The sequence below is a fragment of the Cololabis saira genome, chromosome 17 (genome assembly GCF_033807715.1).
Source record: "Cololabis saira isolate AMF1-May2022 chromosome 17, fColSai1.1, whole genome shotgun sequence".
Taxonomy (NCBI): domain Eukaryota; kingdom Metazoa; phylum Chordata; class Actinopteri; order Beloniformes; family Belonidae; genus Cololabis; species Cololabis saira.
In genome coordinates, this window is record NC_084603.1 from 12685231 (window position 1) to 12711578 (window position 26348).

Genomic DNA, 26348 nt, shown 5'->3' on the forward strand with positions numbered 1-26348 from the left:
CGTCTCCATCTTGCCTCGATGGGCATTACTATTCTCAGTCAAAAGCGTTACCGTGGCAACGCTAGATGCCAAAAAGCGCGCCCCATTAATAACTATTGGGAGCACAGGAATGAATGAAATACAAGCGTAAAAACACCTCAAACTGACATAGAACCCCCCCGAACACAAACACTACAGCCCCAAACCAAAGCAGCGAGAGGGGACGAATGGGCGGTAGGGCATGCCCATATCAAAATTTCCAGAAATTTTCTAGTTATTATTATTATTATTATTCTTATTCCGCACTTTTTTTCGTCCGTTAATACGGCCCGAACCGCAATGTGCACCCATGCATGGCATACATCGTTGGATGCGTCTCCATCGTGATTCGATGGGCATTACTTTTCTCCGTAATAGGGGTTACCGTGGCAACGCTAGTTGCCAAAAAGGAAAAAAAAAGGCGAAAATTCCCACGCTTATTGCTCGGCCAAACTTTATCGTAGAGACATCGTTCAAACTTTGAAACACTCGGCCCGATAGTCTTTAAAGGACCATACAACTTCATCATGCTAGTTATTATGGTTTTTGCGATATTTAACTTTCAATTTTAAAAAAAAATCACTTTTATTTTGGACGCTTGTTGCTAGGCAACGGTTTATCGTACAGACATCATTACAACATTGACCAACCCGGGACGCTTTGTACTGCAACATATTTTAGTCTCGTCATGCTAGCTATTACGGTTTTTGAGATATTTCACTCTTCTCATTTTGATGCTAACGGAACTTCGGATGCTTGTTGCGCGGCAACGCAGTATCGTAGAGACTTGGTTCCAACGTTAAAAGACTCAGCTTGATGTGGACTACAACATACTGAGGTCTCATTACGCTGTTGTCCCATTCAATCCTATGGGGCTTGTTACCATGGCAACAAAAACCTATGCATTTGTATGGGGGACCATGTGAATAAACAATCTGTTAATGCTGCTCGGACCGCAATGTACACCCATGCATGGCATATATCGTTGGATGCGTCTCCATCGTGCCTCAATGGGCATTACTTTTCTCAGTCAAAAGTGTTACCGTGGCAACGCTAGATGCCAAAAAGCAAAAAAAAAGGCGAAAATTCAGACGCTTATTGCTCGGCCGGACTTTATCGTAGAGACATCGTTCAAACTTTCAAACACTCGGTCTGATTGGCACTAACAGACCCTAGAACCTCATTATGCCAACTTTTAAAGTTTTTGCGATATTGACCTTTCTTTTTTTTTTAAATTTCCGTTTGACTTTGGATGCTTGTTGCTAGGCAACAGATTATCGTAGAGACATGATACAAATGTTCCCCGACTCGGCAAGCTGTGATCTTCAACATATTCAAATTTCATGAAGCTGTGATTTAAGGAAGCTTTAATGTAAAATCCATGCCAAATGGCCCCATTCATTCGGATGGGTTTTTTTTACCATGGTGGAAAATAACCCTATCCGTTAACGTAGTCTGAACCGGAACGTGCACCCATGCACGGCATACACCGTTAGATGCTTCTCCATCGTGCCTCGATGGGCATTACTTTTCTCAGTCAAAAGCATTACAGTGGGGACGCTAGACGGCAAAAAGCGCGCCCCATTAATAGCTATTGGGAGCACAGGAATGAATGCAATACAACCGTAAACACCTGAAACTGACATAGAACCGCCCCGAACACAAACACTACAGCCCCAAACCAAAGCGGCGAGAGGGGACGAATGGGCAGTAGGGCATGCCCATATCAAAATTTCCAGAAATTTTCTAGTTATTATTCTTATTCCGCACTTTTTTTCGTCCGTTAATGCGGCCCGAACCGGAATGTGCACCCATGCATGGCATACATCGTTGGATGCGTCTCCATCATGCCTCGATGGGCATTACTTTTCTCCGTAATAGGGGTTACCGGGGCAACGCTAGTTGCCAAAAAGCGAAAAAAAAGGCGAAAATTCCCACGCTTATTGCTCGGCCGAACTTTGTCGTAGAGACATCGTTCAAACTTTCAAACACTCGGCCTGATTGTCCCTAAAGGTACGTACAAGCTCATTATGCCAAGTATTACAGTTTTTGTGATATTGACCTTTCTTTTTTTTTTTTTTTTCCATTTGACTTTGGACGCTTGTTGCTAGGCAACAGGTTATCGTAGAGACATGGTACAAATGTTTCCCGACTCGGCACGCTGTGGACTTCAACATACTCAAATTTCATGAAGCTGGGATTTAAGGAAATTTTATGTCAAAATCCAGGCCACATGGCCCCATTCATTCGGATGGAGTTTTGTACCATGGTGAAAAAAAAACCTATCCGTTAACATAGCCTGAACCGGAACATGCACCCATACATGGCATACATCGTTGGATGCGTCTCCATGGTTCCTCGATGGGCATTACTTTTCTCAGTAAAAAGTGTTACCGTGGCAACGCTAGATGCCAAAAAGCAAAAAAAAAGGCGAAAATTCGGACGCTTATTGCTCGGCCGAACTTTATCGTAGAGACATGGTTGAAACTTTCAAACACTCGGCCCGATTGGCAGTAACGGCCCCTACAACCTCATTATGCTAATTACTACAGTTTTCGCGATATTGACCTTTCATTTTTTTTTTTTATTTCTGTTTGAATTTGGACGCTTGTTGCTAGGCAACAGGTTATCGTAGAGACATCGTACAAATGTCCCCTGACTCGGCACGCTGTGGAATTCAACATACTCAAATTTCATGAAGCTGGGAATTAAGGAAATTTTATGTCAAAATCCAGGCCAAATGGCCCCATTCATTCGGATGGGGTTTTGTACCATGGTGAAAAAAAAAACCTATCCGTTAACGTAGCCTGAACCGGAACGTGCACCCATGCACGGCATACATCGTTAGATGCGTCTCCATCTTGCCTCGATGGGCATTACTTTTCTCAGTCAAAAGCGTTACCGTGGCAACGCTAGATGCCAAAAAGTGCGCCCCATTAATAACTATGGGGAGCACAGGAATGAATGAAATACAAGCGTAAAAACACCTCAAACTGACATAGAACCACCCCGAACACAACCACTACAGCCCCAAACCAAAGCAGCGAGAGGGGACGAATGGGCGGTAGGGCATGCCCATATCAAAATTTCCAGAAATTTTCTAGTTATTATTATTATGGGCATGCCAAGTAGTGGCATGACCATATTGCAATCGTCCAGAATGGCCCAAAAGGCAATGTTGCTAGCGTTTCGCTAACATGCTAAAGTTGCAAGGGTCCCACTGCGCACCAGCGGGTGTAAAGCATGACCCCGCACTGATGTGGGAAAAAAAAATCTCCAAAAAATGAAACACGGCCGAGAAAACCTGAAAAATGAAGGCGATATATTAGTATACAGAAAGGTTTCCCTTTTTTTATTATTATTATGGGCATGCCAAGTAGTGGCATGACCATATTGCAATCGTCCAGAATGGCCCAAAGGGCAATGTTGCTAGCATTTTGCTAACAAGCTAAAGTCGCAAAAGTCCCACTGCGCACCAGCGGGTGTACAGCATGACCCCGCTCGGATGTGGAAAAAAAAAATCCCCAAAAAGTAAAACACGGCCGGAAAAACGAGGAAAAACATGAAAATGAAGGCGATATATTAGTATCTAGAAAAGGTTTCCCTTTTCTTATTATTCCGCACTTTTTTTCGTCCGTTAATGCGGCCCGAACCGGAACGTGCACCCATGCATGGCATACATCGTTGGATGCGTCTCCATCATGCCTCGATGGGCATTACTTTTCTCCGTAATAGGGGTTACCGTGGCAACGCTAGTTGCCAAAAAGCAAAAAAAAAGGCGAAAATTCCCACGCTTATTGCTCGGCCGAACTTTATCGTAGAGACATCGTTCAAACTTTCAAACACTCAGCCCGATTGTCCCTAACCGACCGTACAACCTTATTATGCCAAGTATTACAGTTTTTGTGATATTGACCTTTCATTTTTTTTTTTTTTCCCGTTTGACTTTGGACGCTTGTTGCTAGGCAACAGGTTATCGTAGAGACATCGTACAAATGTTTCCCGACTCGGCACGCTGTGGACTTCAACATACTCAAATTTCATGAAGCTGGGATTTAAGGAAATTTTATGTCAAAATCCAGGCCACATGGCCCCATTCATTCGGATGGAGGTTTTTACCATGGTGAAAAAAAAACCTATCCGTTAACATAGCCTGAACCGGAACATGCACCCATACATGGCATACATCGTTGGATGCGTCGCCATTGTTCCTCGATGGGCATTACTTTTTTCAGTAAAAAGTGTTACCGTGGCAACGCTAGACGCCAAAAAGCAAAAAAAAAGGCGAAAATTCGGACGCTTATTGCTCGGCCGAACTTTATCGTAGAGACATAGTTGAAACTTTCAAACACTCGGCCCGATTGGCACTAACGGACCCTACAACCTCATTATGCTAATTATTACAGTTTTCGCGATATTGACCTTTCATTTTTTTTTTAATTTCTGTTTGAATTTGGACGCTTGTTGCTAGGCAACAGGTTATCGTAGAGACATCGTACAAATGTCCCCTGACTCGGCACGCTGTGGACTTCAACATACTCAAATTTCATGAAGCTGGGATTTAAGGAAATGTTATGTCAAAATCCAGGCCAAATGGCCCCATTCATTCGGATGGGGTTTTGTACCATGGTGAAAAAAAAAACCTATCCGTTAACGTAGCCTGAACCGGAACATGCACCCATGCACGGCATACATCGTTAGATGCGTCTCCATCTTGCCTCGATGGGCATTACTATTCTCAGTCAAAAGCGTTACCGTGGCAACGCTAGACGCCAAAAAGCGCGCCCCATTAATAACTATTGGGAGCACAGGAATGAATGAAATACAAGCGTAAAAACACCTCAAACTGACATAGAACCACCCCAAACACAAACACTACAGCCCCAAACCAAAGCAGCGAGAGGGGACGAATGGGCGGTAGGGCATGCCCATATCAAAATTTCCTGAAATTTTCTAGTTATTATTATTATTCCGCACTCTTTTTTCGTCCGTTAATACGGCCCGAACCGCAACGTGCAGCCATGCATGGCATACATCTTTGGATGCGTCTCCATCGTGATTCGATGGGTATTACTTTTCTCAGTAATAGGGGTTACCGTGGCAACGCTAGATGCCAAAAAGCAAAAAAAAAGGCGAAAATTCCCGCGCTTATTGCTCGGCCGAACTTTATCGTAGAGACATCGTTCAAAGCTTGAAACATTCGGCCCGATAGTCTTTAAAGGACCATACAACTTCATCATGCTAGTTATTACGGTTTTTGCGATATTTAACTTTCAATTTAAAAAAAAAATCACTTTTATTTTGGACGCTTGTTGCTAGGCAACGGTTTATCGTACAGACATCATTACAACATTGACCAACCCGGGACGCTTTGTACTGCAACATATTTTAGTCTCGTCATGCTTGCTATTACGGTTTTTGAGATATTCCACATTGTTCATTTTGATGCTAACGGAACTTCGGATGCTTGTTGCGCGGCAACGTGGTATCGCAGAGACTTGGTTCCAACGTTAAAAGACTCAGCTTCATGTGGACTACAACATACTGAGGTCTCATTACGCTGTCGTTTACAGCTTTTGAGATATTAAAGCCAAATTGTCCCATTCTATCCTATGGGGCTTGTTACCATGGCAACAAAAACCAATGCATTTGTATGGGGGACCATGTGAATAAACAATCTGTTAATGCTGCCCGAACCGGAATGTGCACCCATGCATGGCATATATCGTTGGATGCGTCTCCATCGTGCCTCGATGGGCATTACTTTTCTCAGTCAAAAGTGTTACCGTGGCAACGCTAGATGCCAAAAAGCAAAAAAAAAGGCAAAAATTCAGACGCTTATTGCTTGGTCGAACTTTATCGTAGAGACATCGTTCAAACTTTCAAACACTCGGCCCGATTGTCCCTAACGCTACGTACAACCTCATTATGCTAATTATTACAGTTTTTGCGATATTGGCCTTTCATTTTTTTTTTTATTTCTGTTTGAATTTGGACGCTTGTTGCTAGGCAACAGGTTATCGTAGAGACATCGTACAAATGTCCCCTGACTCGGCACGCTGTGGAGTTCAACATACTCAAATTTCATGAAGCTGGCATTTAAGGAAATTTTATGTCAAAATCCAGGCCAAATGGCCCCATTCATTCAAATGGGGTTTTGTACCATGGTGAAAAAAAAACCTATCCGTTAACGTAGCCTGAACCGGAACATGCTCCCATGTATGGCATACATCGTTGGATGCGTCTCCATTGTGCCTCGATGGGCATTGCTTTTCTCAGTCAAAAGCGTTACCGTGGGGACGCTAGACGGCAAAAAGCGCGCCCCATTAATAGCTATTGGGAGCACAGGAATGAATGAAATACAACCGTAAACACCTCAAACTGACATAAAACCGCCCCCAACACAAACACTGCAGCCCCAAACCAGAGCAGCGAGAGGGCTCGAATGGGCGGTAGGGCATGCCCATATCAAAATTTCCAGAAATTTTCTAGTTATTATTATTCTTATTCCGCACTTTTTTTCGTCCGTTAATACGGCCCGAACCGCAACGTGCACCCATGCATGGCATACATCGTTGGATGCGTCTCCATCGTGATTCGATGGGCATTACTTTTCTCCGTAATAGGGGTTACCGTGGCAACGCTAGTTGCCAAAAAGCAAAAAAAAAGGCGAAAATTCCCACGCTTATTGCTCGGCCGAACTTTATCGTAGAGACATCGTTCAAACTTTCAAACACTCGGCCCGATAGTCACTAAAGGACCATAAAACTTCATCATGCTACTTATTACGGTTTTTGCGATATTTAACTTTCAATTTAAAAAAAAAATCTATTTTATTTTGGACGCTTGTTGCTAGGCAACGGTTTATCGTACAGACATCATACAACATTGACAAACCCGGGACGCTTTGTACTGTAACATATTTTAGTCTCGTCATGCTTGCTATTACGGTTTTTGAGATATTCCACATTGTTCATTTTGATGCTAACGGAACTTCGGATGCTTGTTGCGCGGCAACGCGGTATCGCAGAGACTTTGTTCCAACGTTAAAAGACTCAGCTTGATGTGGACTACAACATACTGAGGTCTCATTACGCTCTCGTTTACAGCTTTTGAGATATTAAAGCCAAATTGTCCCATTCTATCCTATGGGGCTTGTTACCATGGCAACAAAAACCTATGCATTTGTATGGGAGAGCATGTGAATAAACAATCTGTTAATGCTGCCCGGACCGCAATGTGCACCCATGCATGGCATATATCGTTGGATGCGTCTTCATCGTGCCTCGATGGGCATTACTTTTTTCAGTCAAAAGTGCTACCGTGGCAACGCTAGATGCCAAAAAACCAAAAAAAAGGCGAAAATTCAGACGCTTATTGCTCGGCCGGACTTTATCGTAGAGACATAGTTCAAACTTTCAAACACTCGGCCCGATTGGCACTAACGGAGCCTAGAACCTCATTATGCCATTTTTTTAAGTTTTTGTGATATTGACCTTTCATTTTTTTTTAAATTTCCATTTGACTTTGGACGCTTGTTGCTAGGCAACAGATTATCGTAGAGACATCATACAAATGTTCCCTGACTCGGCACGCTGTGACCTTCAACGTATTAAAATTTCATGAAGCTGTGATTTAAGGAAAGTTTAATGTAAAATCCATGCCAAATGGCCCCATTCATTCGGATGGGTTTTTTTAAACCATGGTGGAAAAAAAACCTATCCGTTAACGTAGCCTGAACCGAAACGTGCACCCATGCATGGCATACATCGTTGGATGCGTCTCCATCGTGCCTCGATGGGCATTGCTTTTCTCAGTCAAAAGCGTTACCGTGGGGACGCTAGACGGCAAAAAGCGCGCCCCATTAATAGCTATTGGGAGCACAGGAATGAATGAAATACAACCGTAAACACCTCAAACTGACATAAAACCGCCCCGAACACAAACACTGCAGCCCCAAACCAGAGCAGCGAGAGGGCTCGAATGGGCGGTAGGGCATGCCCATATCAAAATTTCCAGAAATTTTCTAGTTTTTATTATTATTATTCTTATTCCGCACTTTTTTTCGTCCGTTAATGCGGCCCGAACCGCAACGTGCACCCATGCATGGCATACATCGTTGGATGCGTCTCCATCTTGCCTCGATGGGCATTACTTTTCTCCGTAATAGGGGTTATCGTGGCAACGCTAGTTGCCAAAAAGCAAAAAAAAAGGCGAAAATTCCCGCGCTTATTGCTCGGCCAAACTTTATCGTAGAGACATCGTTCAAACTTTGAAACACTCGGCCCGATAGTCTTTAAAGGACCATACAACTTCATCATGCTAGTTATTACGGTTTTTGCGATATTTAACTTTCAATTTAAAAAAAAAATCACTTTTATTTTGGACGCTTGTTGCTAGGCAACGGTTTATCGTACAGACATCATTACAACATTGACCAACCCGGGACGCTTTGTACTGCAACATATTTTAGTCTCGTCATGCTTGCTATTACGATTTTTGAGATATTCCACATTGTTCATTTTGATGCTAACGGAACTTCGGATGCTTGTTGCGCGGCAACGCGGTATCGCAGAGACTTGGTTCCAACGTTAAAAGACTCAGCTTCATGTGGACTACAACATACTGAGGTCTCATTACGCTGTCGTTTACAGCTTTTGAGATATTAAAGCCAAATTGTCCAATTCTATCCTATAGGGCTTGTTACCATGGCAACAAAAACCAATGCATTTGTATGGGGGACCATGTGAATAAACAATCTGTTAATGCTGCCCGAACCGGAACGTGCACCCATGCATGGCATACATTGTTGGATGCGTCTCCATCGTGCCTCGATGGGCATTACTTTTCTCAGTCAAAAGTGTTACCGTGGCAACGCTAGATGCCAAAAAGCAAAAAAAAAGGCAAACATTCAGACGCTTATTGCTCGGTCGAACTTTATCGTAGAGACATCGTTCAAACTTTCAAACACTCGGCCCGATTGTCCCTAACGCTACGTACAACCTCATTATGCTAATTATTACAGTTTTTGCGATATTGGCCTTTCATTTTTTTTTTTAATTTCTGTTTGAATTTGGACGCTTGTTGCTAGGCAACAGGTTATCGTAGAGACATCGTACAAATGTCCCCTGACTCGGCACGCTGTGGACTTCAACATACTCAAATTTCATGAAGCTGGCATTTAAGGAAATGTTATGTCAAAATCCAGGCCAAATGGCCCCATTCATTCGGATGGGGTTTTGTACCATGGTGAAAAAAAAAACCTATCCGTTAACGTAGCCTGAACCGGAACATGCACCCATGCAAGGCATACATCGTTAGATGCGTCTCCATCTTGCCTCGAAGGGCATTACTATTCTCAGTCAAAAGCGTTACCGTGGCAACGCTAGATGCCAAAAAGCGCGCCCCATTAATAACTATTGGGAGCACAGGAATGAATGAAATACAAGCGTAAAAACACCTCAAACTGACATAGAACCACCCTAAACACAACCACTACAGCCCAAAACCAAAGCAGCGAGAGGGGACGAATGGGCGGTAGGGCATGCCCATATCAAAATTTCCAGAAATTTTCTAGTTATTAGGGCCCGAGCACCTTCAGAGCGAAGGCCCTATTGTATTTGCAGGAATTTTTATTAGGGCCCGAGCACCTTCAGTGCGAAGGCCCTATTGTATCTGTAGGAATTTTTATTATTATTATTATTATTTTCCTGACAAAGTGAAGGCCTTTTTGCCCCCCTTAACATGCCCAAAAAGTCACCAAATTTTGCATCCTAGTCAGGCCTGGCGAAAAATTTGATATTTAAAGGTTTGCATTAATGGGCGTGGCGAAATGGCTCAGCAGCGCCCCCTTGAAAACTTTGTGCCTCAAGCCCCACGATACGGTTTGACGTACATGCACGAAAATCGGTACACACCTGTATCATGGGACAACTTAAACAAAAGTCTCTGGGCGTCATGTCGAGAAACCGAACAGGAAGTCGGCCATTTTGAATTAGTCGTGTCATTTTGGCGAAATTTATGCCATTCCTTCGAAAGTTAATTCAGCCCGAACTGTAACGTGCCCCCAAGTGTGTTATACATCAAAATGTGCGTCTCCATCCTGCGACAACACGCATTACTTTTCTCTTTCAAAAGCGTTACCGTGGCGACGCTAGACGCCAAAAAGCGCGCCCACCCTTCATCTGATTGGTTCGACAGAAAAAACTTTGTGCCTCAAGCCCCATAATACGGTTTGACGTACATGAACGAAAATCGGTACACACCTGTATCATGTTGCAACTAAAAGAAAAGTCTCTTGGCGCCATGGCCGAAACCGAACAGGAAGTCGGCCATTTTGAACATTCTGAATTTGAATTAATTGCGTAATTTTGGAGCAATATATGCCATTCCTTCGAGAGTTAATTCAGCCCGAACCGTATCGTGAACCCAGATGTGTTATACATCAAAATGTGTGTCTCCATCCTGCGACTACACGCATTACTTTTCTCTTTCAAAAGTGTTACCGTGGCGACGCTAGACGCCAACAAGCGCACCCCCCCTTCATCTGATTGGTCCATATTTGATAGTTCCCCAAAAGGCACCAAATTTGGCATGCAAGCCAGGCCTGGCGATAAATTTGATATTTCATGGTTTGCATTAATGGGGGTGGCAAAATGGCTCAACAGCGCCCCCCGGAAAACTTTGTGCCTCAAGCCCCACAATACGGTTTGACGTACATGCACGAAAATCGCTACACACCTGTATCATGGCACAACTTAAAGAAAAGTCTCTTGGAGCCATGGCCGAAACCGAACAGGATGTCGGCCATTTTGAATAAATTGTGTCATTTTGGCGAAATTTATGCCATTCCTTCGGCAGTTAATTCAGCCCGAACCGTAACGTGCCCCCAGGTGTGTTATACATCAAAATGTGCGTCTACATCCTGCGACACCACGCATTACTTTTCTCTTTCAAAAGTGTTACCGTGGCGACGCTAGACGCCAAAAGGCGCGCCCCCCCTTCATGTGATTGGTCCATATTTGATAGTTCTCCAAAAGTCACCAAATTTTGCATGCAAGCCAGACTTGGCGATACATTTGATATTTCATGGTTTGCATTAATGGGCGTGGCCTAACGGCTCAACAGTGCCCCCTAGAATACTTTTCTCTGCCATAACTTTGGAATGGTTTGACATAGAGAGTCGTGGCTGATGTCATCAGATTCTGTATGGAGTCCTTGACCTTCATTGGCCTGAATTAGCCCCGCCCCTTCTTCTGATTGGTTGTCCCTTTTTTCTGCTATAACTTTTGAATGGTTTGACATAGGAAGTCATGGGTGGTATCATGGGACTCTGTAATGAGTTCTTAAGCTTCGTTGGCCTCAATTAGCCCCGCCCCTTCTTTTGATTGGTTGTCCCGATTTTCTGCTATAACTTTGGAATGGTTTGACATAGAGAGTCCTGGGTGGTGTCATAAGATTCTGTATGGAGTCCTTGACCTTCATTGGCCTGAATTAGCCCCGCCCCTTCTTGTCATTGGTTGTCCCTTTTTCTGCTATAACATTTTAATTGTTTGACATAGGAAGTCGTGGGTCGTGTCATGGGACTCTGTAATGAGTCCTCAAGCTTCGTTGGCCTTAATTAGCCCCGCCCCTTCTTCTGATTGGTTGTCCCTTTTTTCTGCTGTAACTTTTGAATGGTTTGACATAGGAAGTCGTGGGTGGTGTCATGGGACTCTGTAATGAGTCCTTAAGCTTCCTTAGCCTTAATTAGCCCCGCCCCTTCTTCTGATTGGTTGTCCCGATTTTCTGCCATAACTTTGGAATGGTTTGACATAGAGAGTCGTGGGTGGTGTCATCAGACTCTGTATGGAGTCCTTGACCTTCATTGGCTTGAATTAGCCCCGCCCCTTCTTCTGATTGGTTGTCCCTTTTTTCTGCTATAACTTTTGAATGGTTTGACGTAGAGAGTCGTGGGTGGTGTAATTTCTGATATGCTTATGGGGGGCGGTGGACGTGAGTGCGAGGGCCCGTTCATCGCTGCTTGCAGCTTTAATTATTATTATTATTATTATTTTCCTGACAAAGTGAAGGCCTTTTTGCCCCCCTTAACATGCCCAAAAAGTCACCAAATTTTGCACCCTAGTCAGGCCTGGCGAAAAATTTGATATTTAAAGGTTTGCATTAATGGGCGTGGCAAAATGGCTCAACAGCGCCCCCTTGAAAACTTTGTGCCTCAAGCCCCACGATACGGTTTGACGTACATGCACGAAAATCGGTACACACCTGTATCATGGGACAACTTAAAGAAAAGCCTCTTGGGATCATGCCCGAAACCGAACAGGATGTCGGCCATTTTGAATTAGTCGTGTCATTTTGGCGAAATTTATGCCATTCCTTCGAAAGTTAATTCAGCCCGAACCGTAACGTGCCCCCAAGTGTGTTATACATCAAAATGTGCGTCTCCATCCTGCGACAACACGCATTACTTTTCTCTTTGAAAAGCGTTACCGTGGCGGCGCTAGACGCCAAAAAGCGCGCCCACCCTTCATCTGGTTGGTTCGACAGAAAAAACTTTGTGCCTCAAGCCCCATAATACGTTTTGACGTACATGAACGAAAATCGGTACACACCTGTATCATGTCGCAACTTAAAGAAAAGTCTCTTGGCGCTATGGCCGAAACTGAACAGGAAGTCGGCCATTTTGAACATTCTGAATTAATTGCGTAATTTTGGAGCAATATATGCCATTCCTTCGAGAGTTAATTCAGCCCGAACCGTATCGTGAACCCAGGTGTGTCATACATCAAAATGTGCGTCTCCATCCTGCGACTACACGCATTACTTTTCTCTTTCAAAAGTGTTACCGTGGCGACGCTAGACACCAACAAGCGCACCTCCCCTTCATCTGATGGGTCCATATTTGATAGTTCCCCAAAAGGCACCAAATTTTGCATGCAAGCCAGGCCTGGCGATAAATTTGATATTTCATGGTTTGCATTAATGGGCGTGGCAAAATGGCTCAACAGCGCCCCCCGGAAAACTTTGTGCCTCAAGCCCCACAATACGGTTTGACGTACATGCACGAAAATCGCTACACACCTGTATCATGGCACAACTTAAAGAAAATTCTCTTGGAGCCATGGCCTAAACCGAACAGGAAGTCGGCCATTTTGAAATCTGATTGGTCCATATTTGATAGTTCTCCAAAAGTCACCAAATTTTGCATGCAAGACAGACTTGGCGATAAATTTGATATTTCATGGTTTGCATTAATGGGCGTGGCCTAACGGCTCAACAGCGCCCCCTGGAATACTTTTCTCTGCCATAACTTTTGAATGGTTTGACATAGGAAGTTGTGGGTGGTGTCATGGGACTCTGTAATGAGTCCTTAAGCTTCGTTAGCCTTAATTAGCCCCGCCCCTTCTTCTGATTGGTTGTCCCTTTTTTCTGCTATAACTTTTTAATGGTTTGACATAGGAAGTCGTGGGTGGTGTCATGGGACTCTGTAATGAGTTCTTAAGCTTCGTTGGCCTTAATTAGCCCCGCCCCTTCTTCTGATTGGTTGTCCCGATTTTCTGCTATAACTTTGGAATGGTTTGACATAGAGGGTCGTGGGTGGTGTCATCAGATCCTTTATAGAGTCCTTGACCTTCATTGGCCTGAATTAGCCCTGCCCCTTCTTCTGATTGGTTGTTCCTTTTTTCTGCTATAACTTTTGAATGGTTTGACATAGGAAGTCATGGGTGGTGTCATTTCTGATATGCTTATGGGGGGCGGTGGACGTGAGTGCGAGGGCCCGTTCATCGCTGCTTGCAGCTTTAATTATTATTATTATTTTTCTTCTGACAAAGTGATGGCCTTTTTGCCCCCCTTAACATGCCTAAAAAGTCACCAAATTTTGCATGCAAGTCAGGCCTGGCGAAAAATTTGATATTTAATGGTTTGCATTAATGGGCGTGGCAAAATGGCTCAACAGCGCCCCCTTGAAAACTTTGTGCCTCAAGCCCCACGATACGGTTTGACGTACATGCACGAAAATCGGTACACACCTGTATCATGGCGCAACTGAAGGAAAAGTCTCTTGGCGTCATGCCCGAAACCGAACAGGAAGTCAGCCATTTTGAATTAGTCGTGTCATTTTGGCAAAATTTATGCCATTCCTTCGAAAGTTAATTCAGCCCGAACCGTAACGTGCCCCCAAGTGTGTTATACATCAAAATGTGCGTCTCCATCCTGCGACAACACGCATTACTTTTCTCTTTCAAAAGCGTTACCGTGGCGGCGCTAGACGCCAAAGAACGCGCCCACCCTTCATCTGATTGGTTCAACAGAAAAAACTTTGTGCCTCAAGCCCCATAATACGGTTTGACGTACTTGAACGAAAATCGGTACACACCTTTATCATGTCGCAACTAAAAGAAAAGTCTCTTGGCGCCATGGCCGAAACCGAACAGGAAGTCGGCCATTTTGAACATTCTGAATTAATTGCGTAATTTTGGAGCAATATATGCCATTCCTTCGAGAGTTAATTCAGCCCGAACCGTATCGTGAACCCAGATGTGTTATACATCAAAATGTGCGTCTCCATCCTGCGACTACACGCATTACTTTTCTCTTTCAAAAGTGTTACCGTGGCGACGCTAGACGCCAACAAGCGCACCCCCCCTTCATCTGATTGGTCCATATTTGATAGTTCCCCAAAAGGCACCAAATTTGGCATGCAAGCCAGGCCTGGCGATAAATTTGATATTTCATGGTTTGCATTAATGGGCGTGGAAAAATGGCTCAACAGCGCCCCCCGGAAAACTTTGTGCCTCAAGCCCCACAATACGGTTTGACGTACATGCACGAAAATCGGTACACACCTGTATCATGTCGCAACTTAAAGAAAAGTCTCTTGGAGCCATGGCCGAAACCGAACAGGAAGTCAGCCATTTTGAATTAATTGTGTAATTTTGGCGCAATTTATGCCATTCCTTCGGCAGTTAATTCAGCCCGAACCGTAACGTGCACCCAGGTTTGTTATACACCAAAATGTGCGTCTCCATCGTGCGACTACACGCATTACTTTTCTCTTTCAAAAGTGTTACTGTGGCGATGCTAGACGCGAAAAAGCGCACCCACCCTTCATCTGATTGGTCCATATTTGATAGTTCTCCAAAAGTCACCAAATTTGGCATGCAAGCCAGGCCTGGCGATACATTTGATATTTCATGGTTTGCATTAAGGCGTGGCCTAACGGCTCAACAGCGCCCCCTAGAATACTTTTCTCTGCCATAACTTTTGAATGGTTTCACATAGAGAGTCGTGGGTGGTGTCATGGGACTCTGTAATGAGTCCTTAAGCTTCGTTGGCCTTAATAAGCCCCGCCCCTTCTTCTGATTGGTTGTCCCGATTTTCTGCTATAACTTTTGAATGGTTTGACATAGAGAGTCGTGGGTGGTGTCATCAGATTCTTTATGGAGTCCTTGACCTTCATTGGCCTGAATTAGCCCCGCCCCTTCTTCTGATTGGTTGTCCTTTTTTTATAATAAAATCGCCGCGAGCCGCCAGTCGCTCTCGCGCTGACTCCCGCTTCCTGATTCAAACATCTGCCGGCCCCGCCCCCTGACCAATCAGTGGCGAGTACGGTGATGACGGCCCCGCCCCCCGACCAATCAGTGGCGAGTAGGGTGATGACGGTCCCGCCCCCCGACCAATCAGTGGCGAGTATGGTGATGACGGCCCCGCCCCCCGACCAATCAGTGGCGAGTAGGGTGATGACGGCCCCGCCCCCCGACCAATCAGTTCCCTGTAATGTGGTGACCTCAGAAATATTCCCGGCTCAGCCCGGTTACAACCTTGGCAGAATGGTTACAGAAAAAGTAATAATTAAAATAGTAGGGTTTTACTAATATTTATAACTTACAAATATTAAAAAAATTAGGAAAAAAAAATTCCAGACATTTTATCGCTATGTTGGTCTGTCCTAACCCAGTAGGCCAAATGAAAGAAATAGCTGAGACTTGGCTCAGCCAGTTTATTGCGGTCTTTGGTGCCAGAGGTTGGGAGTTCAAGCCTGGCAATATGCCGAAACTGTTGTCAGCAATTTTTGTGTTTTTTTTACATCAAAATGTTCGTCTCTGTCCTGTGACGACGCACATTACTTCTCTCTTTCAAAAGTGTTACCGTGGCGACGCTAGACACGAAAAAGCGCTCGTCCCCTTCATCTGATTGGTCCATATTTGATAGTTCTCCAAAAGTCACCAAATTTTGCATGCAAGCCAGGCCTGGCGATACATTTGATATTTCATGGTTTGCATTAATGGGCGTGGCCTAACGGCTCAACAGCGCCCCCTAGAATACTTTTCTCTGCCATAACTTTTGAATGGTTTGACATAAAGAGTCGTGGGTGGTGTCATGGGACTCGGTATTGAGTCCTTGACCTTCATTGGCCTGAATTAGCCCCACCCCTTCTTCTGATTGGTTGTCCCGATTTTCTGCCATAACTTTTGAATGGTTTGACATAGAGAGTCGTGGGTGGTGTCATCAGACTCTGTATGGAGTCCTTGACCTTCATTGGCCTGAATTAGCCCCGCCCCTTCTTCTGATTGGTTGTTCCTTTTTTCTGCTATAACTTTTGAATGGTTTGACATAGAGAGTCGTGGGTGGTGTCATTTCTGATATGCTTATAGGGGGCGGTGGACGTGAGTGCGAGGGCCCGTTCATCGCTGCTTGCAGCTTTAATTAGGGCCCGAGCACCTTCAGTGCGAAGGCCCTATTGTATCTGTAGGAATTATTTGTATTTTTTTTATTATTATTCTTATTATTTTTCTGACGAAAGGAGGGCCTTTTTGCCCCCCTAAACGTGCCCAAAAAGTCACCAAATTTTGCACCCAAGCCAGGCCTGGCGAAAAATTTGATATTTAATGGTTTGCATTAATGGGCGTGGCAAAATGGCTCAACAGCGCCCCCTTGAAAACTTTGTGCCTCAAGCCCCACGATACGGTTTGACGTACATGCACGAAAATCGGTACACACCTGTATCATGACGTAACTTAAAGAAAAGTCTCTTGGCGTCATGCCCGAAACCGAACAGGATGTCGGCCATTTTGAATTAGTCGTGTCATTTTGGCGAAATTTATGCCATTCCTTCGGCAGTTAATACGGCCCGAACCGTAACGAGCACCCAGGTGTGTTATACATCAAAATGTGCGTCTCCATCCTCCGACACCACGCATTACTTTTCTCTTTCAAAAGCGTTACCGTGGCGACGCTAGATGCCAAAAAGCGCGCCCACCCTTCATCTGATTGGTTCAGACAGAAAAAACTTTGCGCCTCAAGCCCCATAATACGGTTTGACGTACATGAACGAAAGTCGGTACACACCTGTATCATGTTGCAACTTACAGAAAAGTCTCTTGGCACCATGGTCGAAACCGAACAGGAAGTCGGCCATTTTGAACATTCTGAATGAATCACGTAATTTTGGAGCAATATATGCCATTCCTTCGAGAATTAATACGGCCCGAACCGTAACGTGCACCCAGGTGTGTTATACATCAAAATGTGCGTCTCTATCCTGCGACTACGCGCATTACTTTTCTCTTTCAAAAGTGTTACCGTGGCGACGCTAGACGCCAACAAGCGTGCCCCCCCTTCATCTGATTGGTCCATATTTGATAGTTCCCCAAAAGGCACCAAATTTGGCATGCAAGCAGGGCCTGGCGATAAATTTGATATTTCATGGTTTGCATTAATGGGCGTGGCAAAATGGCTGAACAGCGCCCCCCGGAAAACTTTGTGCCTCAAGCCCCACGATACGGTTTGACGTACATGCACGAAAATCGCTACACACGTGTAGCATGGCACAACTTAAAGAAAAGTCTCTTGGAGCCATGGCCGAAACCGAACAGGAAGTCGGCCATTTTGATATCTGATTGGTCCATATTTGATAGTTCTCCAAAAGTCACCAAATTTTGCATGCAAGACAGACGATAAATTTTATATTTCATGGCTTGCATTAATGGGCGTGGCCTAATGGCTCAACAGCGCCCCCTAGAATACTTTTCTCTGCCATAACTTTTGAATGGTTTGACATAGGAAGTTGTGGGTGGTATCATGAGACTCTGTAATGAGTCCTTAAGCTTCGTTGGCCTTAATTAGCCCCGCCCCTTCTTCTGATTGGTTGTCCCGATTTTCTGCTATAACTTTGGAATGGTTTGACATAGAGAGTCGTGGGTGGTGTCATCAGATTCTTTATGGACTCCTTGACCTTCATTGGCCTGAATTAGCCCCGCCCCTTCTTCTGATTGGTTGTCCCTTTATTCTGTTATAACTTTGGAATGGTTTGACATAGAGAGTCCCTCTTCCTGATTCAAACGTCTGCTGGCCCCGCCCCCCGACCAATCAGTGGCGAGTAGGGTGATGACGGCCCCGCCCCCCGACCAATCAGTGGCGAGTAGGGTGATGACGGCCCCGCCCCCCGACCAATCAGTGGCGAGTAGGGTGATGACGGCCCCGCTCCCCGACCAATCAGCTGCCTGTAATATGGTGACGTCAGAAATAGACCCGTGCTCAGCCCGGTTAGAACCTCGGTAGAATGGTTACAGAAAAAGTAATACAAATAGTAGTGTTTTACTAATATTTATACCTTACAAATATTTAAAAAATTAGGAAAAAAAAGTTCCAGACATTTTATCGCTATGTTGGTCTCTCCTAAGCCAGTAAGTCGAATTGAAAGGGATAGCTGACACATAGCTCAGCCACAACATTGCGGTCTTTGGTGCCAGAAGTCGCTAGTTCGAGCCTGGCTGAATGATGAAAATTTTTGTCAGCAATTTTTGTGTTTTTTTTACATCAAAATGTGCGTCTCTGTCCTGCGACGACGCACATTACTTTTCTCTTTCAAAAGTGTTACCGTGGCGACGCTAGACGCGAAAAAGCGCTCGTCCCCTTCATCTGATTGGTCCATATTTGATAGTTCTCCAAAAGTCACCAAATTTTGCATGCAAGCCAGGCCTGGTGATAAATTTTATATTTCATGGTTTGCATTAGTGGGCGTTGCCTAACGGCTCAACAGCGCCCCCTAGAATACTTTTCTCTGCCATAACTTTTGAAGGGTTTGACATAAAGAGTCGTGGGTGGTGTCATGGGACTCTGTAATGAGTCCTTGACCATAATTGGCCTGAATTAGCCCCGCCCCTTCTTCGGATTGGTTGTCCCGATTTTCTGCCATAACTTTTGAATGGTTTGACATAGAGAGTCGTGGGTGGTGTCATCAGACTCTGTATGGAGTCCTTGACCTTCATTGGCCAAAATTAGCCCCGCCCCTTCTTCTGATTGGTTGTTCCTTTTTTCTGCTATAACTTTTGAATGGTTTGACATAGAGAGTCGTGGATGGTGTCATTTCTGATATGCTTATGGGGGGCGGTGGACGTGAGTGCGAGGGCCCGTTCATCGCTGCTTGCAGCTTTAATTATTATTATTATTATTATTTTCCTGACAAAGTGAAGGCCTTTTTGCCCCCCTTAACATGCCCAAAAAGTCACCAAATTTTGCACCCTAGTCAGGCCTGGCGAAAAATTTGATATTTAATGGTTTCCATTAATGGGCGTGGCAAAATGGCTCAACAGCGCCCCCTTGAAAACTTTGTGCCTCAAGCCCCACGATACGGTTTGACGTACATGCACGAAAATCGGTACACACCTGTATCATGGCGCAACTGAAAGAAAAGTCTCTTGGCGTCATGCCCGAAACCGAACAGGAAGTAGGCCATTTTGAATTAGTCGTGTCATTTTGGCGAAATTTATGCCATTCCTTCGAAAGTTAATTCAGCCCGAACCGTAACGTGCCCCCAAGTGTGTTATACATCAAAATGTGCGTCTCCATCCTGCGACAACACGCATTACTTTTCTCTTTCAAAAGCGTTACCGTGGCGACGCTAGACGCCAAAAAGCGCGCCCACCCTTCATCTGATTGGTTCGACAGAAAAAACTTTGTGCCTCAAGCCCCATAATACGGTTTGACGTACATGAACGAAAATCGGTACACTCCTGTATTATGTCGCAACTAAAAGAAAAGTCTCTTGGCGCCATGGCCGAAACCGAACAGGAAGTCGGCCATTTTGAACATTCTGAATTAATTGCGTAATTTTGGAGCAATATATGCCATTCTTCGAGAGTTAATTCAGCCCGAACCGTATCGTGAACCCAGATGTGTTATACATCAAAATGTGCGTCTCCATCCTGCGACTACACGCATTACTTTTCTCTTTCGAAAGTGTTACCGTGGCGACGCTAGACGCCAACAAGCGCACCCCCCCTTCATCTGATTGGTCCATATTTGATAGTTCCCCAAAAGGCACCAAATTTGGCACGCAAGCCAGGCCTGGAGATAAATTTGATATTTCATGGTTTGCATTAATGGGCGTGGCAAAATGTCTCAACAGCGCCCCCCGGAAAACTTTGTGCCTCAAGCCCCACAATACGGTTTGACGTACATGCACGAAAATCGCTACACACCTGTATCATGGCACAACTTAAAGAAAAGTCTCTTGGAGCCATGGCCAAAACCGAACAGGATGTCGGCCATTTTGAATAAATTGTGTCATTTTGGCGAAATTTATGCCATTCCTTCGAGAGTTAATTCAGCCCGAACCGTATCGTGCACCCAGGTGTGTTATACATCAAAATGTGCGTCTACATCCTGCGACACCACGCATTACTTTTCTCTTTCAAAAGTGTTACCGTGGCGACGCTAGACGCCAAAAGGCGCGCCCCCCTTCATGTGATTGGTCCATATTTGATAGTTCTCCAAAAGTCACCAAATTTTGCATGCAAGCCAGGCCTGGTGATAAATTTTATATTTCATGGTTTGCATTAATGGGCGTGGCCTAACGGCTCAACAGCGCCACCTTGAATACTTTTCTCTGCCATAACTTTTGAATGGTTTGACATAGAGAGTCGTGGGTGGTGTCATCAGATTCTGTATGGAGTCCTTGACCTTCATTGGCCTGAATTAGCCCCGCCCCTTCTTCTGATTGGTTGTCCCTTTTTTCTGCTATAAACTTTGAATGGTTTGACATAGGAAGTCGTAGGTGGTGTCAAGGGACTCTGCAATGAGTCCTTGAGCTTATTTGGCCTGAATTAGGCCCGCCCCTTCTTCTGATTGGTTGTCCCTTTTTTATAATAAAATCGCCACGAGCCGCCAGTCGCTCTCGCGCTGACTCCCGCTTCCTGATTCAAACGTCTGCCGGCCCCGCCCCCCGACCAATCGATGGCGAGTAGGGTGATGACGGCCCCGCCTCCCGACCAATCAGTGGCGCGGAGGGTGATGACGGCCCCGCCCCCCGACCAATCGGTGGCGAGTAGGGTGATGACGGCCCCGCCCCCCGACCAATCAGTGGCGAGTAGGGTGATGACGGCCCCGCCCCCCGACCAATCAGCTCCCTGTAATGTGGTGACGTCAGAAATATTCCCAGCTCAGCCCGGTTACAACCTTGGCAGAATGGTTACAGAAAAAGTAATAATTAAAATAGTAGGGTTTTACTAATATTTATAACTTACAAATATTTAAAAAAATTAGAAAAAACAGCTCCAGACTTACATTACTAAATATCGATATGTTGGTCTCTCCTAAGTCAGTAGGTCAAACAGAAATGAGAAGCTGAGTCTTAGCTCAGCCAGAGCGTTCCTGTCTTTGGAGTCAGAGATCAGAGTTCGATTCCCGCAGTATCCAGACTTTTTTGTCAGCAATTTTTTTTTTTCTACATCAATATGTGCGTCCCTGTCCTGCAACGACGCACATTACTTTTCTCATTTAAAAGCGTTACCGCGGCAACGCTAGACACCAAAAAGTGCGCCCACCCTTCATCTGATTGGTTCAGAGGGAAAAAACATTGAGCCTCAAGCCCCATAATACGGTTTGACGTACATGAACGAAAATCGGTACACACCTGTATCATGTCGCAACTTAAAGAAAAGTCTCTTGGCGCCATGGCCGAAATTGAACAGGAAGTCGGCCATTTTGAATTAATTGTGTAATTTTGGCGCAATTAATGCCATTCCTTCGGCAATTAATATGGCCCGAACCGTAACGTGCATCCAGGTGACTTATACCTCAAAATGTGCGTCTCCATCTTGCGACTACGCGCATTACTTTTCTCTTTCAAAAGTGTTATTGTGGCGATGCTAGATGCCAAAAAGCGTGCCCCCTTAATCTGATTGGTCCATATTTGATAGTTCTCCAAAAGTCACCACATTTTGCATGCAAGCCAGGCCTGGTGATAAATTTGATATTTCATGGTTTGCATTAATGGGCGTGGCAAAATGGCTCAACAGCACCCCCCGGAAAACTTTTCTCTGCCATAACTTTTGAATGGTTTGACATAAAGAGTCATGGGTGGTGTCATGGGACTCGGTATTGAGTCCTTGACCATAATTGGTGAAAATTAGCCCCGCCCCTTCTTTTGATTGGTTGTCCCTATTTCCTGCTATAACTTTTGAATGGTTTGACATGGAGAGTCGTGGGTGGTGTCATCAGACTCTGTATGGAGTCCTTGACCTTCATTGGCCTGAATTAGCCCCGCCCCTTCTTGTGATTGGTTGTCCCTTTTTTCTGCTAGAACTTTTGAATGGTTTGACATAGGAAGTCGTGGGTGGTGTCATTTCTGATATGCTTATGGGGGGCGGCGGCCGTGAGTGCGAGGGCCCGTTCATCGCTGCTTGCAGCTTTAATTATTAATTATTATTAGGGCCCGAGCACCTTCAGTGCGAAGGCCCTATTGTATCTGTAGGAATTTTTTTTCTTTTTCTTTTTCTTTTTCTTTTTCTTTTTCTTCTGACGAAAGGAGGGCCTTTTTGCCCCCCTAAACGTGCCCAAAAAGTCACCAAATTTTGCATGCAAGTCAGGCCTGGCGAAAAATTTGATATTTAATGGTTTGCATTAATGGGCGTGGCAAAATGGCTCAACAGCGCCGCCCGGAAAACTTTGTGGCTCAAGCCCCACAATACGGTTTGACGTACATGCACGAAAATCGCTACACACCTGTATCAGTACACAACTTAAAGAAAAGTCTCTTGGCGACATGGCCGAAACCAAACAGGAAGTCAGCCATTTTGAATTAATCGTGTCACTTTGGCGCAATTTATGCCATTCCTTCGGCAGTTAATACGGCCCGAACCGTAACGTGCCCCCAAGTGTGTTATACATCAAAATGTGCGTCTCCCTCCTGCGACAACACGCATTACTTTTCTCTTTCAAAAGCGTTACCGTGGCGACGCTAGACGCCAAAAAGCGCGCCCACCCTTCATCTGGTTGGTTCAGACAGAAAAAACTTTGCGCCTCAAGCCCCATAATACGGTTTGACGTACATGAACGAAAATCGGTACACTTATTTATCATGTCTTTACTTAAAGAAAAGTCTCTTGGCGCCATGGCCGAAACCGAACAGGAAGTCGGCCATTTTAAACATTCAGAATTAATCGCGTAATTTTGGAGCAATATGAGCCATTCCTTCGAGAATTAATACGGCCCGAACCGTATCGTGCACCCAGATGTGTTATACATCAAAATGTGCGTCTCCATCCTGCGACACCACGCATTACTTTTCTCTTTCAAAAGTGTTACCGTGGCGACGCTAGATGCCATAAGGCGTGCCCCCCTTCATCTGATTGGTCCATATTTGATAGTTCTCCAAAAGTCACCAAATTTTGCATGCAAGCCAGGCCTGGCGATAAATTTGATATTTCATGGTTTGCATTAATGGGCGTTGCCTAACGGCTCAACAGCGCCCCCTAGAATACTTTTCTCTGCCATAACTTTTGAATGGTTTGACATAGAGAGTCGTGGGTGGTGTCATCAGATTCTGTAATGAGTCCTTGACCTTCATTGGCCTGAATTAGCCCCTTCTTCTGATTGGTTGTCCCTTTTTTCTGCTATAACTTTTGAATGGTTTGACATAGGAAGTCGTGGGTGGTGTCATTTCTGATATGCTTATGGGGGGCGGTGGCCGTGAGTGCGAGGGCCCGTTCATCGCTGCTTGCAGCTTTAATTATTATTATTATTATACTCCTCCATATCCGTCAAATAATCCATTGACCGCCTCAGTATTAAGAGCAGTAAGCTTTTAGGTGCTTTTAGATCTCTTCATGTCTTATGCTATCTTAACATTTCACCCCCATTTTTTATATAGCTCTCCCATTTAGCCCACAGCATGTGTCTCATCCCAAGATTTCCTCTGATTTTACATGTTAACTGCTCCATTTCTTTTACTTGTTCCATTAAATTTCGCCATTTCTCTAAAACTGGACTTGATTTCTGAAGCCAGTTTTTTGTTATGAGTTTAAGAGCTGTTATTCTTAACATTCATGCATTCCTTTTCTCAGTCAAAAGCGTTACCGTGGCGACGATAGATGCCAAAAATCGCGCCCCCCCCCTTCATCTGATTGGTCCATATTTGATAGTTCCTACTTTCTGCCATAACTTTTGATTGGTTTGATATAGAGAGTCGTGGGTGGTGTCATCGGACTCTGTTTTGATATTTTTCAATTATTTTATTATGTACTTATTATTGTGTATGTATGTATGTATGTATGTATGTATGTATGTATGTATGTATGTATGTATGTATGTATGTATGTATGTATGTATGTATGTATGTATGTATGTATGTATGTATGTATGTATGTATGTATATATACATGTATACATGTATACATGTATGTATGTATTTGATTAAGGAATAATGGGCGAGGAATGTTTTGCGTGACCTTTTCCGAGATGCAGGCCTGTTTCCCCGGTTGGTTTCCTCTCACCATCATCTCCTCTCTCAGTTCCAGGGTAAAGCGCCGGCGCCGCTGCCACGGGAAGTTTAGCTCCATTTCTGTTTCCAGCCATTCAAAGCCACCTCGGCGTGTGAGACGGCCGAGGGAGGAAACCGAAGCAGCTGGCTGCACCGAGCCGAAACGCTTTCCATTGCAAAGAGAAAAATGTTTCGCTTTGTCTCCATGTCTCACAACAACAACAACAAGCATTCGTCAACAATGCTTTCCCTCAAGGCTCAGATGCTTTTCATCGAGCCTTTCAGAGCAGGTCCCTGCTTTCTGCTTCCCTGGCAATTATTTGGTTGTATTTGTAGAAAATAGTGATAAAATCTATGAGAAGCTGAGGAGGAGGTGGAATACAAGACCCCAGAACTGTAAACAAGCACCACGCTTTTCTATCAGATGAGGATTTAACTTATTCTTATATATTATTCATTTAGATATTAATTCACAACAAATGTAATTTCTAAGCACTTTCAAATAAATACACGTTTAAAAATCCAGTTCACTGCCAATCATACCCATATATTCTGGTCGAGTCCCAAACTAAAGACATTCTGGGATATTTGATGCTCTTAAAGAGGGTTTTCAACAGGATTTACCCCGGGACCCTACTCTGATGCCCAAAGGAATGAATGGGAGGTCCGAAAATATCTTTTAAACATATTATTTACAGCATCATTTACTATTAGATCCCCCTTTCATGTAAGATATGGATCCAGAAGGTTTGGGACCTCTAAAAGATGGAACACATTACATATCTATTAAGGCTCCAAAAGTCCATCTTTACTAAACGGTGGAGTCCTGTAGTGTCTTTATCAACACAATAAGACTGTATGTATGAATGTTTGGATGTGTATATTTGATTTAATATGTGTAATGTACTAATTAGATAAAGATACTCGTTTTTGTTTTGTTTCTGTTTGTTTCTCATTTGCTTGTAACCTTAATTTGGATATAATTGTCATCTACAGCTGGACATAGAAAACCTTTCAAAATAATGTTACAAACTGCTTTAAAGTGGCAGAACAATGACAAACGATGTCTCAAATCCTCATTGAGAAGGCCATGTCTGAATGTCACTTTTTCGTGTTTTTTTAAGAAACTATTTTTATCCTTTGTAAGGCACAAAAGTACTTTGCACTTCTGGCAGGCTATTTGCATGTAGTCAGTCTTGCACAGTCTGCATCGTCCACGTTTATCAACACAGATTTGAAAATGTTTGACTCGGTCTAGAGCAGCGGTCGGCAACCCAAAATGTTGAAAGAGCCAAATTGGACCAAAAACACAAAAAACAAATATATCTGGAGCCGCAAAAAATGAAAAGTCTTTTATAAGCCTTAAAATGAAGACAACACATGCTGCATGTATCTATATTAGTTATAACTGGGGGAAGATTTTTTTTTTATTATGCACTTTGAGAAACAAGTCGAAATGTCGAGAAAAAAGTCGAAATGTCAAGAAAAAAGTCAAAATTTTGAGAAAAAAGTCAGAAATGTCGAGATTAATGTTGAAGTACAATTTCGAGAAAAAAGTTGAAATGTC